The following is a 20,982-nucleotide window of genomic DNA, read 5'->3' as shown; positions in this document are numbered from 1 at the left end:
ATGGATAGAGAAGCTGTGGTATATGCACACAATGGAATACTACACTGCATTGAAAAACAAAGAACTCATGCGATAGTATTAAAAATGGGTGGTCCTGGAGGACATTATGTTGAGTGAAGTATCTCAGTCACAAAAGGACAAATACTGCATGGTGTCAATGTTGTAAAACAGGACTGATCTCGTGGTTGGGGGGAAGACTGAGAAAGATGGGTTCAATATTGTATACTGCATTGAAACAGATGAGGGAGAAAACTGTTTAAAAGGGATATGTGATTAAGTATTTTTGTCATGACAGGAGTCCAGAGCAAATGCTGCATAGTGGAGTGGACCTGGGTGGAGGGATTGTAAAACAATGAGAAAAGTGCAACAATGAATGAATGGAAATTCAAAGTCTCTATAAATTTTCATTGAAATGAATAATAAATTTAAAAAAATTAAATCTCAACAGTATTCTCACAATTAACCAGGGGGAGAAAACAACAATAAAAAATTTACTTCCATAATGAAAGTTATTCAATATTAATAATGCATTACTAATAAAAATCACTTACACTTAATTTTGTACAAAACTTTTCATCCACTTATAAAAACACCTAAGAATGAAGCAGGAAGCAAGCATTTTGCAGCCCATAAATCAGCTGTCAGTTTATATATTTTTAGGTGTATCATAGGTCACACATCAGCCTAGAGTTTTCTTCACACATGTGGAGACTGATGAAGTTGTTGTTTGTTGTTATGGGCCGTCAAGTCACTTGCAACTCATAGCACTCTATCTATGTACAAGAGCTCTAAAGCCTGCTGATGAGCTCAAGATTGAAAAATTAAGGAAGATAGAGAAAAATGAGTGTCTTTGAGTTGTGGTGCTGGGGAAGAATATTGAATATATCATTAACTGCTACTTAACTCCATGTTTATTCCAGAGAAAGTGAAATCAGGCTGCTCCTTGGAGGCAAGGATTTTGAAATTCTGTCTGACATACTTTGGGCATGTTGCAAAGAGGAATCAGTCCTTGGGGAAGGACATAATGCTTGGAGGGATGGAGAGACAGCTTAAGAAGAGAAAGACCCTCAATGAGACTGATTGACTCAGGGACTGGTAATGGACGTAGGTGTGTTAGAGATAATAAGGTTGTTCAAGATAGAGGAAGGTTCAGAGTAGTTGTACTAAAGTCATTATGAGTTGTAGGTGACTTGATGGCACATAACGACAACAGCTTGACACAGACAGAGAATACAGACAAAAGGTATTAATATTGCAAATCAAATGCCTTCTTGGGGGAGGAGGCAAGGCTTGAAGCTCATTTATAATTCCACTTAAAATCAAATTCAGAAGCTAAGACATTCGAAACAATTAAAATTTTAACAATCAATCAAACATTAATAGTCAAACATTTAAATCTGTTGTTCTTGTTATTAGTTGCTATTGAGTCAAGTATGACTCATAGTGACCCTATGAAAAACAGACCTGAATCCCGTCCTATCCTGTGCCTTCTTTACCATCTCTTACACACTTGAGCCCATTGCTGCAGTCACCACCTCGATGGAGGTCTTCCTCTCTTTCACTAACCCTCCACCCTTTCAATTTTTTTGATATATTGACTTTGTCTCCTCCTTCCAACTTTTTTTAATACTTCATGGATCATTCAATATTCTATCCATAGTATACTTAAGTATTGAAACTCATGGCTTGAATTTGTTCTTTAGTTCTTTCAGCTTAAGAAATGTCTAGCAAATGTGGCCCTTTGATTTTCAGACTTCAGTTCTCCAGTTCTTTGCACATTTCATTATAATAGTTGCTTTATCTTTCTGAGCTGCCCTTTGAAATCTTCTATTCAGCTCCTTAACTTCTTAATTTCTTCCCTTTGCTTTAGCTTCTTGGCACTCTAATGCAATATTCAGGGTCTCTTCTGACATCCATTTTCGTCTTTTTCATCTTCTTCTGTCTTTGTAATGACCTTTTGCATTCTTCGTGGATGATATTCTTGATATCCTCCCACAGCTCATTTGATCTTTGTTCATTAGTGTTCAAGGCCTCAACCTGTCCCTGAATTGGTTTTTAAATTCAGGTGGGACAGATTCAAGGTCAAATTTTGATTCCTGTGGAATTGATTTTATCTTCTTTAGCTTTAATTTGAACTTTCATGTGAGTAGTTGGCCTGTTCTACAATCAGCACCTGGCCTAGTTTTCACTGCTGATATTGCACTTCTCCAATGATTCCTTCTACGGATGTAATCAGTCTGATTCTTGTGCATACTCTCAGGTGAAATCCATGTATATAGCCTGTGTTTATATTTCTTATAAGAGGTACTTCCTTTTAAGAAATCATTGATTGTACAGAATTCTATTATTCTATCCCCAGCCTCATTGCAATCTTGGTAGATTAAACTGAGGCTGACTTGAAGCACTTGCTGCAGAAGGTCAAGGACTGGAGTCTTCAATATGGATTGAAACTCAACATCAAGAAAATGAAATTCTCACCACTGGACCAATTGGCAGCACCATGATGGATGGAGAAGAGATTGAGATTGTTAACATTAAGGATGACAGAAGGAGAATCGATGCCTTTGAGTTGTGGAGCTTAAAAGAGTCTCAAACACATCATGGACCACCAAGAAAACAAACTGGTCTGTCTTGGAGAGGATGAAACCAAGTTTCTCCTTGGAGGCTAGGATTTTGAATCCATCTCACATACTTTGGGCATGTGACCAGGAAGGACAGATCCCTGGAGAAAGACAACTTTCTCAGAAAGGTGGAGGGATAATGCAGGAGAGAAAGACACCAGATGAGATGGATTGATACAGTAACTATGGCAATGGCCCTAGGTGTGTCAGAGTCAGTGAGATTGGCTCAGGGCAGGCTTCAGAGCCATTTTACACAGGGTTGCTACTCGATGGCACATAACAACACCAACACCTTTCCAAGGGTGATATAATTTTCTGAGGAAGACTGTCTCCTAGCAACATGTCCAAAGTACAAGAAACAAAGCTTTGTCATCTTTGCCTTCAAGGAACACTCTAACAGCACCTTTTCCAAGAAATATCATTAGTTCTTTGGCAGTTCATGGAATAGTCAGTACTTTTCTCCAACACCACTGGTCAAGAACCTTTGTTTTTTGTTGAATGTTAAATATGGTTGCTAAGATGCAATTCATACTGAAGTCTTTGATCTTCTGCAACAAGTGCTTCATGTTCTAGGTTTTGTATGAGTCTTCCTCCAATCTCAATGCCACATTTTCCTTCATAAAGTCCAACTTCACTAATTTTTTGTTCAGCATACAGACTGAATAGGTGTGGAGAAAGTATATACCCTTAACACATATTCTTGATTTTTAAACAATACAGTGTTCCTTTGTTTCACTTGGACAACAGCTTCTTGTTTTATATATCAATTTTGTAAGAGCAAAATTAAATATTTCTGGATTCCCATTCCTTTCAATGTTAACCATAGTTTGTTGCCAATCCACAAAATAAAATGTTTTTGCATAGTCAATAAAACAGAGACATTCTTTTGGTGTTCTCTTTTCTCAGCCAAGACCCATCTCTCATCAGCAATGATATCTTAGTGCCACAATCTCTTCTATATTCAGTTTGAACTTCTGGCAACTCCTTATCAAAGTACTGCACCAGCTGTTTTTTAATGAATTTCAGCACTATTTTGCTTGTTTGTGATATTAGTATTGTTGTTAACATGCCATTGTGTTGACTCCTATTCATAGCAATGAATAACAGCTCTGAACTTTGCCTATCCTAAGTCAATTTCACTGTATCTGATACACTTACTTCCATTACCCCAGTTACTACTGTAATCCATCTCATCTAGGGTCTTCCTCTTCTGAGCTGATCTTCTGCCTTTCAAAGAATAATGTCCTTCTCCTAGGTCTTGTCTTTCCTGGCAACATACCCAAAGTATGTGAGATGGGACTTCAAAAATCCTTGCTTTAAAATAAAAAAATATAATAAAATAAAAAACCTTACTTTAAGAAGCAACTTAGTTTCACCCTCCCCAGGACAGACCTGATCTCTTGGCAGTCAATAGAATGTTCTGGATCAGGAGCACCTTAGTCTCTAGACTGACATAGTTGCTCTCCAGCACTCTGGATAAATAAATTTGCCCAATACAATTTGTCTTTTGATTTTCTGAATACTGGTGCCAAGAGTATTGATTGTGGATCCAAGTAAGATGAAACTGTTAACAATCTCAATCTCTTCTCTATCTATCATGATGCTTCCAATTAACCCAGTGGTAAGAATCTTTGTTTTCCTAATGTTGAGCTGCAATCTATATTGAAGACCTTTGAACTTCTGCAGCAAATGCCTCAGGTTCTACTCAGTTTCTGCAAGCAAGGTTGTGTCACCTCATAATACAGATTGTTAATGAGTCTTCCTCCAATCCTGATGCCACATTCCTTCTCCAGCCTCCTGGTTTCCTTGCTCTGTTTTGGCCACCCCCTCTTGGTTTATGTATAGGTTTGCATGAGCACAATCAAATGTTCTAGGATTCCCATTCTTCTCAATATCATCCAGAGTTCTTATGATCCACATAGTCGAATGTCTTTGCATAGTCATTAAAACACAAGTAGACATAGTTCTGGCACTGTCTGCTTTTAGCCAAGATCCATCTGATATTGACAATGATGCAACCAAGATTCATTAATAATAATTGATAACTAAAATGTAAAAGTTGGGGAAAAGGAAGAGAGGTAAGTAGTTGGAAAATATGGACTTGGGGACAGAAATGAGGTTGGAGATATAATAATAGAATTTTGTATGATCAATGTTTTATTCATTGCAAATACTTTTTTCTAAAAAACACAACAACTATACACATGGACCTCATCTGACTGACTACACAGGAATCAGATTGATTACATCTTCGAAAAAAATTGTTGCAGAAGCTCAAAATCAGCTGTGAACACTAGGCCAGGTGCTGATTAGAGAACAGACTTACGCAAGTTCAAACTAAGGCTAAAGAATATCAAAGCAAATTCACAAGAAGGAAAATTTGACCTTTAGTCTATCTCACCTGAATTTAAAAACCATCTCAAGGACAAGTTTGAAGTCTTAAACATTAGTGAACAAAGACCAGATGAAGTATGGGAGGGTATCAAGAATATCATCCATGAAGAATGCAAAAGGTCATTACAAAGAGCGAGAAGGAAGAAATGACAGAGATGGATATCAGAAGACATCTGTATATTGCACTAGCGTGACAAGAATCCAAGTCAAAGGGAAGAAATTGGGAACTTAAGGAGCCAAACAGAAGATTTCAAAGGATAGCTCAGGAAGAAAAATCAAAGTATTATAAAAAAAATGTGCAAAGAGTTGGAGTAAAAACAAAAATCAAAAGAAATTAACTTGCTCAGCAGTTTTCAAACTAAAAGAATTAGAAAACAAATTCAAGCTTTGAGTTGTGATACTTACAAATGCTATGAGCACAATATTGAATGATCCAAGAAGCACCAAAAGAAGACTGAAGGAGTACACAAAGTCCTTGTACCAAAAATAATTGGCTGCCATGGAAGAATTCCATGAAGTATATGAACAAGAGGCAATAGTGATAAAGGAGGAAGGCAAGATGCTTTGAAGGAACTGGCAAAAAACAAGTCCCAAGGAATTGATGGAATACCAGTTGACATATTTCAATAAGCAGATGCAGCCCTGAGTGTGCTCACCAGGTTTTGCCAAGAAACCTGGAGGACATATACTTGGACAGCTGAGTGGAAGAGGTCAATATTTATCCCATTCCAAAAAAAAAAAGGTGATCAAATAGAGTGTGGAACTTATCAAGTAATATCACTAATATCACATGCAAGCAAAATCCTACTGACAACTATTCAAAAATGACTGGAACAGCACATTGACTGGGAATTAACATAAATACAAGCTGGGTTTAGAAAAGGCTGTGTCACTAGGTTCACCACTGAAAATGTGAGATAGATCTATTATTCTAAACTGAATTTTACAAGCTTCATTCTATATTTTACAATATACTCTTAACATATATTTGAGTAATAACTTGTAACATTCTAAACCTAAACTTCATTCTTTTTGTTCTTGTTGTTATGTGCCGTCAAGTCGCTTGTGATTCATAGTGACCCTATGTACCACAGCCCTAAACTGCTCTGTCCTGTGCCAATCGCACTGTCTCTGATACACTCATCCCGATTACCTCAGTCACTGAATCAATCCACCTCATAGAGGGCCTTCCTTTCCTGCTCTGTTCGTCCACACTCCCAAGCATAATGTCCCTCTTCAAGCACCTGTCTCTCCTTACAACATGTCCAAAGTACGTCAGATGAAGCCTCAGAATCCTTGCTTCCAGGGAGCAGCCCGGTTTAACCCTCTCAAGAATAAATCTGTTTGTTTTCTTAGCAGTCCTCAACACTCATATTACCACACATAATCCATTGTTGCCATCCAAGATTCATCAACATTTTTAGTTCTGAACAAATGACTGTGTCTAAAGAAATTGTAGGTGTGAACAAATCACTAAAACGTGTTGAAATTGGTAGAAATATGTACACTCTGGTGGCCTAGTGGTAAGAAGCTGCACTGCAATCTCAAAGGCACATGGTTTAAATCCACCAGTTGCTCCAATGAAAAAGAATGGGCAATCTCCGGCCATACAATTACTGCCTCTGAAAGCCCTCTGGAGAGTCAGCTATGGGTTGGTTCTGATTCTATGGCACAAAAAAAATAACAAACATGTGCAGGAATATAGGAGACCATGTATGATATTTAGTTTTATATTGTGGATGTTAATTGATGAGGACAGGTCCCTTTTGTAGAGTTAGCAGTGGTCAGACTTGACCATCTCCATGCATCCTACACTCATTTTACAGTAGTACACTGACAAGAATGACCAGAAATTCAAGCTATCTTCATAAAAAACAAATCAAAACATGGGACAAGGTATATATTGTTGTCATCAGACAGACTGTTCACTGAAAGCAAAGAATCACAGATAAATGTTTACATATACTTTATTGACTGTGCAAAGGCATTTGAATATGTGGATAACAAATTATGATTAACAATTAGAAGAAAGAAAATTTCTGTACACAGAACGAGAGCACTTATTTGAACAAAACCAAGGGCATGGTTTTAAATCATTAAGAGATGCATCAAGGCTGTATCCTTTTGCCATAGTTACTTTTTAAAAACACCAATCAGAAAAACACAGCAACAAATAAACAAAACTCAATGCTGATGACTTGGGGGCTTCAATTTATAGTGACTCTCCATTGGTTTTCCAAGCTTGTAAATCACAAAAGGTAGAAACTGTTCCTCTTTCTTCTATGAAACAGCTGATGAGTTTGAACAGCCAGAGATGATGAACCTTTTGCTTAACAGATCTACACACTGTGGACTCTGTCATCAAAGCTTTATTATTTGTATGCTCAGCAAATAACTTGAGATACTAGATTATAAAATAAGGAGGAGTGGCATCCAACTCCTCCTAAACAACATGCCTCTGGAGACTCTATGAAATTTGATAAAGGACGATCGTCATAGAAAGGCTTCAGGCCTTTTGTTCATAGGGTTGCTATGAGCCGTGCTCAACTCTACAGCAATGAACAACAACCACAAGATTATCAGAATTAGAGAAAGGCTCATTGACAACCTGGGTTATGTGGAAGACACACAACCACCTTGCTTAAAGAAAACAAGGAAGACTTTGAGCACTTACTAATGAACATTAAAGAAGACACCCTTCAGTAAAGAATATAAGCACAACACCAAGAAAACAAAAATGCTGTTAATTGGCCCAATAAGACTGATAAAAAGAAAAATATTGAAGTTACCAAGGATTTTCTTTTACCTGGATTCCCAATCACCATCTGTGAAAGGTTGTTGTTTTGATGTGCTGTTGAGTCATAGCCTACTCATAGCTGGTATTCCAGCAGGTTTTCAGAGGCTGTACATCGCAGAGGAGTTTGCCCATCTTTCTTCCAAGGAGAAGCTAATGCATTAAAACTGGATGCCTGGCAAGCTCTGGTAGCCTGTGGTAAGAAGCTGCACTGCAATCCCAGAGATGCACGGTTCGAATCCACCAGATGCTCTGCTGAAGAAGGAGGGACAATCTCCTCCTGTACCAGTCAGATTTCATTTGATGGTATACACACACATAAAAAACAAAACAAAACAAAACAAAACTGGATGCCTTTCGGTAAGCAGCACAGCTCCCTATCACTTGGCCACAAGAATTCAAAAGTTGTACCGCATTGAGTAAACATAATGCAATAGACCTCTTTATGATGTTAAAGAGCAAATATGTCCTTTTGAGCACTAAGTAAGCCATGTCTGAATAGGCGAGACTGAGGAATTGATGTCTTGAAATTACACTCTTGGCAAATAACATTGAATGTTTCATGGACTTCCAGAAAAGCAAACCTTTTGGGAAAAGTACAAGAAAGTCATAAAGAGGATCTCACATATTTTTATATACTATCAGGAAAGACTAATCCTTTGAAGGAAGTATGCTTGGTACATGCTTTATGAAAAAGAGGAGTATGTTCAAGGAGATGGACTGACGTAGTGCGTGCAACAGTGGGCTCAAACGCAGCAACAACTGTGAGAATCGCACAAGATGGGGAAGGTATTTCCTTATGATTCAGAACTTACTCATCTAAAAACCAACCTAGAAAATAATAAGTTGTCTAGAATTAATTAGTTTATCAGCTTTACTTTCTAATATTCCATCATTCCTATTGTTGTTATATGCCATCTAGTCTGCTATAACTCATAGTGGCCCTATGTATAACAGCTCTGAACCCTGCTCTATCCAAGGTCTATCTCACTCCTCTGACACACTTACACCCATTATCCCAGTTACTGTGTCATCTCCTGTGTCCATCTCCTGTGATGTCTTCCTCTCTTGTGATGTTCCTTCACCCTTCCTAGCATGGTGTCCTTCTGGGACTGGTCCCTCTTCACTACAAGCTCATATATGAGATGGAGTTTCAAAATCCTTGCCTTCAATGAGCAGCCTGGTTTCACCCTCTCTAGGATAAACATTTTTGTTCTCTTAGCAGTCCATATTGTTCAATACTGTTCTCCAGCACTACAACTCAAAGGCATCAACTCAACTCTTCTGTCATCTTTGGTCACTACAAAAATCCATTTGTAAACAATAAGATTTCTTTGTGTTTTTGGTTTTGGTTTTTGTTGTTTGTTTTATTTAAAAAAAAAAAACAACAACTACTATTTCAGTCTCATACACTTTTGGCATGCCTTCAGAAGGAACCAGTCTTTATAATAGGACACGTTTCAGATCTGTTGTTCATAGAATTTCTATGAGTCATAGTTGACTAAATGGCATTTACCAACTACTGTCAAGTTGGTGACCCTTCATCAACTTTCTGAGGCTATAAATCTTGAGACTGCATCTTCTTCCAGAAAAGGGGCTGGTGAACTTGAATCACTCACCTCTGTTATCAGCCCAACACAAAGAACACCCCATCAGCACTCCTTCATTCTATCTTTACTGACAACTGTCGAGTCAGAACCAACTCCTAGTTAAACCTTCACTGGGTGTCCAGGGCTATAAATTGCACAAGAAGAAGGAGGACTGGTAGTTTGAAGTTAGATACTTGATGAAAGACATGAGCCTGGAGATTCAAAGACTTAATTTTCCAAAAGCAAAGAATTACTCATTGCAAATACCTTTTATAAAAAACCCAAATGGTGACTATGCCCTTGGACCTCACCTGATAGATTATACAGGAATAAAATTTATTACATTTGTGATAAGAATTGTTAGAGCAGTTCAATACCAGCAGTCAAAATCAGGCCAGGTACCGACTGGAAGAGAGACCATCAATTACTCATGTGCAAGTTCAAATTGAAGCTGAAGAAACTAAAACAAGGCTACAAAAACCAAAGTATTATCTCGAGTTTAGCCCACCTGAATTTAAAAACTATCTTAAGAATAGGTTTGACTTCAGTGTCATTGCTGTGGTGGATTGTAGGAGCCTGTGTCCCACCAAGAGTTCTCAAGTCTGCTAATTCTCAGCTTGAAGAAGATTATACTGTCCTTATTGGTTATTTATTTATTCATACATTTATTGCATTCTTTTTCTTTTCCCCCTTGTTGTGTATCACTGAATTGGATCCGACTGGAACAGGAGATTGCCCCTCCTTCTCCAGTGGAGCATCTGGTGGATTCAAATTGTGAGCCTTTGGGATCACAGAGCAGCTTCTTGCTTCTAGACCACAAGTGCTCCCTTGCATTATCTTTTTTTTGTGAAGCAAAATTAACCTAACTTTCTAGTTTGAGCTTTATTTTTGGTCATCTTAAAAAATAATAATCCTTTTTTTATCTATGATGAAGATAAGAGATAGGTCTTCAATGTCCAAGTCATTCCAGCAGCCATCTCTTGGTACAAACTTCCAGGGCCATGGGGATGACTTATCTGCAGAAGGAATAGAACTTCTTGCTGTTGTTAAGTAGTCTTTAAGTATGCCAGCATCTTTTGGAAGGGTGAACCAAGGTATTGCACAATTTGCCAGTTTAGTGCATCTTGGAATGAGTTCTTTGAATCATTCAGAAGCTCAAAGTGCTCTGTCTTCTGCTAATATTTCTTCCTATAATTTTCAGACTATATTTAGCATTAGAAGTCCACTACCTTTGTGTTCTCAACACTGTGGAGATACAGACCAAGTCAGTAACGTTTTGGTCAGCTTTGGTCTGTCTGCTAGAGGCTTAAATGAACTGAGTTATTATCCAGAGGACAAGATTACTCTTCAGAATTTGCCCCAAATTCTTCTACAGCTTAAAAGGAGAATAGAAGACTTTCCATTGAGTTGTGGTAGAGATGGCATATCTGGTACACGGGATTCCCATACAGAGCTCCTAGGGATGACTGGGGGGAAAAAAATCCACACAGCACTTTTCAAGAGATAGTTTTGATGATGATAGTCTTGGTCTCAACCTTGGGCCTGATTATGACCATGGAAGCCATTATGACAGAATGGATTATGGAAAAATAAATTAAGAGATGGAGAAAGGTGTAGAAATTATTTTGTGTGTGTGTGAGACTTCACAAAATTATCCTAAATTTGACAGTATGAGTGAATGAGATGTGGGCCTGACTCCTTACAAAGAGATCTCTGAGAAAAAGAGATACACTTTCCAAAAGTAGTAATATTAAAGACTCTCATGGAATTACAAAAGAGTTATCACCATTTGTACTTTATATATTTTGTTGGCTTATTCTAATAAGAAGTGGAGTCAACATAACAATGGAGCAAGTCACAGACGTTGATACTAGCTTCTTCTTGAACTCTACCCAGAATGGAATCCTAACAGTGATACAGGACATACAGTGGCTGATCCATTCAGGCTGCAACAATCTACAAACCAGGAATTCTGGGACCTCCACCTAATTAATTTAATCTTGAAGTGTCAGCAGTTGGAACTAGAGGAAATCTTGGTGCTACAAATGGAAACCAGCAAAGTTCAAGACACATGCAAAAAGACACAGTGGAAACTAGTCAAATTGTTCACATCATGGATTTTCAGGGAAGGAAATACTTGAGATACCAACTCTTAGAGCTGGTGGCATCATTTGGTGTCATTTCAAATCATCTGGCTCTAAACAAAATTAACGAGGTATTTCTTGTAATAGCAACCACAAAAGATGCTGAGGCTGCCATCGAATATTGCCTAACCACAATAGCATTAGCATTTGACAAACCAGTGACTGATAGTTCATTTATCACAGAAATATAAAAGAATAAAGAAAACCAAGGGAAAGTCAGATCAGAAGTTTCATTAATAACAAGAACTTGCTCAAAAACAAGAGCTTACACATGTGATACATCTCAGGGATCTACCCCATTCTCGTTATTCTGACAGTTCTTTACTTAAACTTGCTGAACCCCATGGACAAAGAAAGGATTTGCTGATGAGGATGAAAAGCTAGGCCTTTATTGAGATGGAGACCAAAAGCAGCAAAGGCAATGGTTGATCAGTGTTTGAAAAAGGCCTTTTGGTTTCAAGGAAAATGTGTGAAGTTTGATCTGTTCAAGAAACTTTTTAAAAAAGTAAACCAATAATGGTATTGAAGATTCCCAACCCAGTCAGTCACTGAGGGGGCTGGTGGGAGAAGATAAATCTTGAAAAATGATCTTATTCTCTAAATGGCAAGGAATCTCTGAGTGATAAGAAACCCAAAGTGGAAGGTTTCCAGAAGAGTGAAGTTCATCGGAAAGTAAAGAATAAGAAGTCAGGTGAATACAGTGAGAAAGATACAAAGGATGACCAGGCAAAACAAGAACCTCATATTCTCTAATCTGAGCTACTTGTGGAAAAGCAGCAGCAGCAGCAGCACTGCTCAAAAGTAGCAGTTCAGTGGGATCATGCAGACTGATCTCATCCAGGTGACGTGGCTTCTGACAGTAGAAAAACCCTTCAGACAGAGCTCTGAAAAAGGATCTGAGTGCTTCAGCATCAAAGAAAGCACTTTAAAAACATCATTTCCCAGGGAGCATGGAACACTTTGTCACTCTAGATGAGTTTAGTGATGATGAAGATTCAAACATCAGAAACTTCATAAATTGGACATGTTTAATTCTGGTAACAAAAATTATGATACAGTTTGGTTGAAATTAAGGTGGACAAGATCAAATAACTTGATCAAGAAAGTAAATCAGTGCTGGAAAATGGAATTTAATATGAGGGAAGTACAGAGACACGCAGTTAATCTGCTGAGAGTGCTGATGATCCCAATAAAGAGACAAGTGAAAATGCCAATGGCCAAAGTGGTGAAAACAAGGAAGATGATACAATCCCAGATGAATACAGAATTGGACCGTATCAGCCCAATGTTCTTGGTGTTATAGACTATGTGATACCTAAAACAGTGTTTTACTCAACACTCTGATCACTTTAATACAAATGAAGGTGTTACAAAGAATATTCATTGCAGTAGCTATCCTCATTATCAGAAATTAAAGAAATTTCTGAATAAATCAGCTGAAGAGCACAAGCAGAAGGAGGATTTTTAAAATATACAAGAAGGTAAATGATTTCAAATAAAAAATGTTCTTAATATTAGCCTTTTCAAAATACAGTTCTAGGAAAAAATATAGTACAAAAAATACTGCTAAAATAAAATACTGGATGTATTCTTTTGGTTTAGTGGATTAATACTAGATGTTTCTTTATGTATTTAAATATTATAGCAAAAATAGAGTTAATGAAGAGTCATCATTTAATCATAATAGCAATAGTCAGATATACTTTGTGTAGAGATTAAAGTTATAAACTATTTATAATTTGCACCACTAAGAAAAAGCTGCAGAAACATTTCCGAGAAATAAAAACTAGTGGTTCCCAGCCTCAAAGAAATGTAAAAAATTTCTGATTCCATTCAATAAAGAACAAAGCCAGTTTTATTTCTAATGTTTCATTTGAAACATTCCACATTCTAATCTGTGCCTTGCAGACTTTTCATTTGGTGTTTGAAGCTTTTTGGTGGCATTTTAATTTTTAATTTTTGAGAACTTAATTAATGCAACTGATTAGAATGCAGGTTCAGTTTTCTTTTAATGTCATGCTGTTGTTTGGGTAATAAAAAATGTTAGTATTTGGATTTAGATTTTGCAGTATTATTTCCTAAATTCCTGCTACACTCCATATTCTAGTAGTCAATGTACTGTCAGTGAAATGCAAAGATAGTCCCATAATCTTTGACCAGTACTAATTTCTTGCTATTTTATTGCTTGTCAGTTGAATCCTGTAGTCATCATATGTCTCTGGTATAAGGACAACTTGATTTAAGTGTGCCGACCTTCTCTTCACACTCTCAAGATGTAACTTTTGCACTTAAAAAAGGTAGTGTGGCCATAATTCTAGGTGGACACTTCTAACTCATGTACCTATACATGAACTTTGTGAACAAAAATTTGCATGTAGACTGTATTTACTCACAAATCTCTGCTTAAATACTGCTTATGTTTGTGGCTGCAAGTTACTGAAGTGGATCTCAATTAAAAAAGAAAAAAAATTAGTAGGTATGAACCAAGGCCATATGAATTGTAGGATGACATCAAGTATATTATCTACAAAGGAAGCAAAATGTTATTACAAAGACGGGGAGAAATTAAAGATCAAAATTGATGTCAGAAGAAACTGAAAAAAAGAGCACTAAAATTATTAGAAGCCAAAACAAAAGGAATGAGTACCAAAATAAGAGTTGAACAAAATATTTCCAAGAACAGAAGATTTCAAAAGGCAGCTTGAGAAGACTAAGTATTATAATGAATTGTGCAAAGAACTGAGGTCACAAGATAAAACTTGCTCAGTATGTAAGCTGAAAGAAATGAAAAATTCAGACCATGAGATGCAATACTAAGTATGCTATGCACAAAAGTAGATGGAAAGAATGCACAGGTTGATCATATCAAAAAAGAATTGGCTGGCACAGAATCATTCCAGGAAGTGGCATACAGCCAAGAACAAATGGCAATGAAGAAGTCCACGCTGCACTGAAGGGATTGGCAAAAAATATGTCCCCAGGAATTGATGAAATACCAATTGACATTTCCAACAAACAGATACAATCCTAGACATGTTCACCAGGTTGTGGCAGGAAATCAGGAAGACAGCTACTTAGTCTACTTAGTCTACTGGTATAGATCTCTATTTGTTCCTAACCCCAAATGCAACAGAATATGGAAAATATAAAACAATATAATTACTATCACATGTAAATAAAATCTGACTGAAGTTAATTAAAAAATGGCTAGAGAGAGAACTGCCAGAAATCCAAGTGCACTTAGAAGAGGCATCAGGATTATCACTGCTGATGTCAGACAGATCTTGGCTGAAAGCAGAGAATACCAGAAAGATGCCTATGCGTATCTTATTAATTATGCAAAGTATTGGACAGAGTAAATCACAACAAATTATGGTAACATTGAGAGTGAGAATTTCAGAACACTTGATTGTGCTCATAGGAAATCTACACCTACACAAGAAACTGTTGCCTGGACAGAGCAAGGAAACACTGCATGATTTAAAATCAAGAAAAGGTGTGAGTCAGAGATGTATCCTTTCTCCATATTTATTCAATCAGAATGCTGAACAAACTATACAAGAAAATGGATTTTTTTAAAAGAAGAATGTGGCATGAGGATTGGAGGAAGACTCATCAACCTGCATTATGCAGATGACAGAACCTTGCTTGCTTAAAGTGAGTTGAAATGCCAGAGAACATTAAAGACTGCAGCCTTCAATACAAATTACATCTCAGTGGAAATTATCACCACTGGGCCAATACGTAGCATCACAATAGATGGAGAAATGATGAAATCCATCAATTATTTCATCTTACTTTAGTTGAAAGACTAAGCCTGATTCAAGCCACGGTCTTTCCAATTACTTATTATGCATCTGAAAGCCGAACAATGTCCACAGATGACAGAAGAATCAATGCCTTTGATCTATGGTGTTGGAGAAGAGTACTGGATACATCTTAGTTTAGAGGAAGAATAAGCAAGTATTTTTGAAAAAATGTGATTACTGTGTTCCTTAGAAGAAAGGATGACCACACTTCATCTCACATACTCTGGGGATGTTGTTAGGAGAGGAAAAAAAAAAAAAAATATATATATATATATATATAATGTTTGGGAAGGTAGAGAGGGGTCAGAGTAAGACAGACCCATCTGTTGTTTATAGGGTGGAAATTAATTGCAATCTACTCGAAGGTACGTAACAACAAATTACTTCCATGGAGGTCCCTGGAGAGAAGCAGCCTGTAGAATAACGTTGCTACTCATTACTAATATGCTAATAGAGCTCCCTAATTACATTGTATTGTTGTAATGAACCCTCTTGTTGGAAGGACCCATACTTGATCCTCGCAGGGGAGGTGATTGGCCCTCTTTCTCCTGTGGACAAACTGCATGCTTATGGGCTGGCAGCACAGCTCTTTAATACTAGGCTATTAGAGCTTAAGGGATATCTATCTGGCAGCTTAGTGGCAGAGAGTTGCGCTGTCAACCCAAAGTCACACAGTTTCAACCCATCAGTAGCTTTGGGGAAAGGTAGTCAAACTCCTCCCAAGCAAATCACTGCCATTGAAAACCTGAGGCTCAGCTGACTCAATTCCAACTCGATGATATGCAACAATAAATTGTTAATAAACAAATTCTGTATTAATAGGTGAAACTCAATTCGTCTTGAAACTTTCAAAAAAAATTACTTAAGAGGGAAGGGGAAAGAAACAGCTTATCAGAGGAGACTTTAAACATGATTAATCATGATGTTTCTCTTTTAATGAAGTTGCCACTCCAATGAGCACCTTTTTCCTACATCAACCCTCTACGGGGTGAGATGGGTTCAACAGCAAAATGTATCCCTGTGTGACATCTGGGTGAGTTGATGTGTACTTTTGTATTATTGACTTCTACTGACCATAAGTGATCATCCTCAGATTGACCCGGGGTCAGTGTCTAATGAAAAATAGTTCCTCTAATGAAAAATAGTTCCTCAAAGAATTGCAAAAATATTTGTTCTTAGGTGCTGCCAAGTAGTATATAATTCAATGACCGAATTTACAACAGATCTGAACCCTGTCCTATCTTGCACCATCCTTATCATCTCGGACACACTTGAGCCAACTGCCACATTCAGTGCTTTAACCCATCTAAGGATCTTCCTCTCCTTTGCTGACCTTACCAAGAATGTTAAGGAAAATCTTCCCAGCAACATGCTCAACGTGTATTAGATGAAGCTTCACCATCCTTGCCTTCATAAAGCACTTTGGTTCCACAATCTCTAAAACATACCTGTTAATTCTTTTGGCAGTCTATAGTATATTCAGGACTCTCCTCCAACAGAATTCAAAGGCATAGATTCTTTTCCTGTCATCCTTACTCACTATCCAACTCTCAGATGCAAAGTAGGTGAACGATATAACCATGGCTTGAATCAGGCATACCTGACTTTAAACTGACATAATTGCTCTTCAGAACTTTGGACAGGTCCCTGACAGAACTTTCCCAATTCTATGTCTCTCCTGAATATTGTGGTACAAAGGGTGCTGATTGTGGGTTGAAGCAAGATGAAATTATTTGTCATCTTTTCCATCTAACCTGATGTCGCCTACTGACCAAAAAATACGTAAAAGACCACAAAAAATTACATATAAAAAACTGAGTGATTCTCAAGTAAATTCTCATTTTGAATTTTAGTGTTGAGAAAACAAAAATCCTCACCACTGGGCTAGTGCCCAACATCCTGATAGATGAGATGAAATGTGTTGCACTGGAGAAACACGTTGTTAAGGACCTCTCCAAAGTGCTGAGAAGAATGTCAGTTTAAAGACAAAGGTGTGCCTGACCCGAGCCATATTATTTCAATTACTTCCTCCCATGCATCTGAAAGCTGGGCAGCAAGGATGGCAGAATTATCTTTGAATTGTGGTGTTGGAAAGCTGTGATGTTAGAAAAAGAGATCTGAGACTCTGACTAGATCTGAATCTTGAAATGTTCCGCACCATCCTCAGTACCTGTCACGTTAATGTCAAGCCCACTCTACCAGTCACTGTCAATACAGCTCATTTAGTCTTCTGACCCTACCTTTCTCAGTATCTTTTTTTCAGTTGGCCTTAGCTGAAATGTGCCCCAAATGAGAGGAAATTTCACCTTGCTTGCCTTCTAAGCAGCACTCTGGTTGCACCTCCTCCAAGACACATTTGTTCTTCTGGTATCCATTCAATACTCTTCAGCACCACAATTCATTGGGAACACAATGGGGGAGGAAGGGGAGAGTCTTCTTTACTACCCAACTTTCAGAAGCACAGAAAGCAAATGGAAATAATGTGGCTTGATCAGGTGCACCCCAATCTTTCAACTGGATTTAACGTAAGCTTTAGTCCGCTAAGAAACTGTATGCCTCTATTTTCACTATGTGGATTAAACGGTATTTGGAATGCCTGGTACCCAAATAAAATATTTAACGGTGTGCTCAAGTGTACCAGAGATGATGAGGATGGTACAGGATAAGGCAGGGCTCATGCTTTGTTCATAGGGTCACTATTCATCGTAGTTGACTTGACAGCACTTAACAGGTAGGATCTATAAGCACTTCAGAAGAGTGATCCAAACATTTTACGGCAAGGACCTCTAGTGGCCTAATGGATAGGGAGTTGGGTTACTAACCCAAAAGTACTGATGCTCTGGTGGTTGGAACACACCAGCAGATCTGAGGTAGAAAGAGGGGCAATCTCCTCCTCTACATTTTTTTTCCCTCCCCTGCATTTTACTCTCTGAAAACCTTCTGGAGGGTCAGTTACAATTTGATAGCAATTAATTTTTTGGGAGCCCTCTTGTGCTCCTTTTAGGAAGGAAGAAGCCACCATGCAATCTTTTTGTTTTAAAAACTAATGAGCCTGAACATGAAGATCAAATGACCAGCATGAGTTATTAAACCCTTTAATTTGGTGCAGTTGTTATAAATGTTTTGGCCAATTAAAGAGATACTTCGCTCCTTAATACTCAGAATACATAGCTTAACTATAAGTGACTGGACACCTTAAAAAGTCCTCATAAATTCCCTCTGATAGAGCCGTCTTGAGGGGATTCTTTTTTTTTTTTTTTAGGGGATTCTTAAAATCTGCAGCCAAAGTAATTAATTCTAGGACACCAAGATAGCTTAGAATGTGTTTAAGTAATTATGAACAGAGATTGTATCAAATTTCCCCTACCTGTCTCCTCATTTGTCTTAAGCCGTGACATTAATTCTAATTCAATGAACAAACAGGACACTGTACATTGATTGGCTAAGTATGTAAGCTCTGGGCTTGTAAAAGACATCCTGGGTTGAATATTTTGGCTGTATCAGTTACAACGTTTGGCAAGTTCTGTACCTCAAGAGCTCTTTATGAGAGATTAACTAGGAAGTTGAGATAAAACTTCAGTGCATGACAGTGTAAATAAGACGTGTTATATATGAAAGTACACAATATGATTTATAACTTTTTCATTTCTTATTGGTAACTTTATTACATTCTAATTTTACATAGGAAAACAAACAGATTCATCTTGAAGAGGATTAAACCAAGCTACTCCTTGGAGGCAAAGATTCTGGGGCTTCGTCTGATATACTTTGGACATGTTGCCAGGAGGGACGGGTCCTTGGAGAGGGACATCATGCTTGGGAGGGTGGAGGGACAGCACAGGAGGGGAAGACCCTCTATGAGATGGATTGATTCGGTGACTGGGGTAATCGGAATGGGTGTGTCAGAGGCGGTGCGGTTGGCGCAGGATAGAGCAGGGTTTAGGGCTGTTGTGCATAGGGTCGCTATGAGTCGCAAAGGACTCGATGGCACATAACAACAACAACATGATTATCTCCTTTGTTTGGAGACTAAGGTGCGTCTGATACAGGCTATGGTCTTCGCAATCACTTGTTATGCATCAGAGAGTTGGACAATGACCAAGGAGGATAGAAGGAGAATTGATGCCTTTGAGCTGTGGTGCTGGAGAAGGGTACTGAATGTACCATGGACTGCCAGGAAAACAAACAGATTCATCTTGGAGAGGATTAAACCAAGCTACTCCTTGGAGGCAAGGATTCTGGGGCTTCGTCTGATATACTTTGGACATGTTGCCAGGAGGGACGGGTCCTTGGAGAGGGACATCATGCTTGGGAGGGTGGAGGGACAGCGCAGGAGAGGAAGGCCCTCTATGAGGTGGATTGATTCGGTGACTGGGATAATTGGGATGGGAGTGTCAGAGACAGTGCGATTGGCACAGGACAGAGCGGAGTTTAGGGCTGTTGTACATAGGGTCACTATGAGTCGCAAGCGACTCGACGGCACATAACAACAACAACAACAACATGATTATCTCCTAATTTTTTTTTCAGTGATCCTAAGTAAATTTTGGATATTCTTCAATACTTGAAAACATCTTTTGGGGAAACTTAACAATGAAATTACTTAATCGGGGCTTTTTAGTAAAGTCAATGCTGGGACTAGGTTTAAAATTAGCTTAATGTTCTTGCCTCTATTAGCACAGATCCTTAAGGAATTTTTTTTTGCTTGTTTTTTACATTTTTTAAATGGTAAAATAAAATTTCACTGGGAATATTGAGGCAGGGGCAAGTTCCCAAAACTGCTGGGAGTAAGAACCAAATTACAGTTCCAATATCCTGAAGAGGGAACCCTCACAAGAGGGCTAGTCACCAGCTACATTATCAAGATTTTATAGTGAAAGCCATTTAAAATGATGTTATATGAATAATGTAGGATCATGTGGTATTTGCATATTCAACTTCATGAAGACCAAAATTTCAGTTCAACGCCTCAAGTAAATGAAACATAAAAATGTCTCTAATTCTTCCTGTGTGGCTCTATTTCTGTTACAGTTTATTACTAGAGAGATACTTAAAAATACAAAAATTAAGGTTTGTTTCTTAAGTCTATTTAAAAAGCAAACTCCAAAATTTAACTGGTTAATTTAGAGTGGATGAAAAGCAGCCAGAAATCTTAAAACATACGAGAAAACAAAAATTATGTGACTAGATTAGATCCTACTATTTTACAGAAAATGTAACCAAAATATATTTCAGTTGTGTATCAACAGTTCTTACATAAACAAAAAAAAAGAGCCTTTTAATATCACTAAGCTTTGGTTGCTTTAGGAAAAAAGTCTTATGTGATCTTTTTCTTAACAGTAATAAGAAAATAATTTAGGAATTGTGAAAAAAAAATAAACACACGATTTGAATGCACCAGGTTTCTCCTTTGAACAAATTTGGGCACTCTCCTCCCTAGCAAACTTAACTACCTCTGAAGATCCACTGGAGGATCAGCTAAGGGTCAGTTCCAACTCGACAGTAAACAATAATAACCCTTTAATAAGTCAACCTGCACAATGATCGAATTTTGCACAATGACTTATTCATAGCAAATACATTTTTTAAGAGGCATAAACGCAGGTTATATACCTGGATTTCACCTGATGG

At 37.8% G+C, this 20,982-nt stretch overlaps 1 pseudogene; it reads left to right on the top strand.

Annotated features, from left to right (window-relative positions):
- Positions 1-10,350: 10,350 nt before the first annotated feature.
- LOC102851882 lies at positions 10,351-13,010 on the top strand (annotated as a pseudogene).
- Positions 13,011-20,982: the final 7,972 nt, after the last annotated feature.

The sequence above is a fragment of the Elephantulus edwardii genome, unplaced genomic scaffold (genome assembly GCF_000299155.1).
Source record: "Elephantulus edwardii isolate Elephantulus edwardi_28Jun2011 unplaced genomic scaffold, EleEdw1.0 scaffold00192, whole genome shotgun sequence".
Lineage (NCBI taxonomy): Eukaryota > Metazoa > Chordata > Mammalia > Macroscelidea > Macroscelididae > Elephantulus > Elephantulus edwardii.
This window is presented reverse-complemented; position numbering and strand designations above follow the sequence as displayed.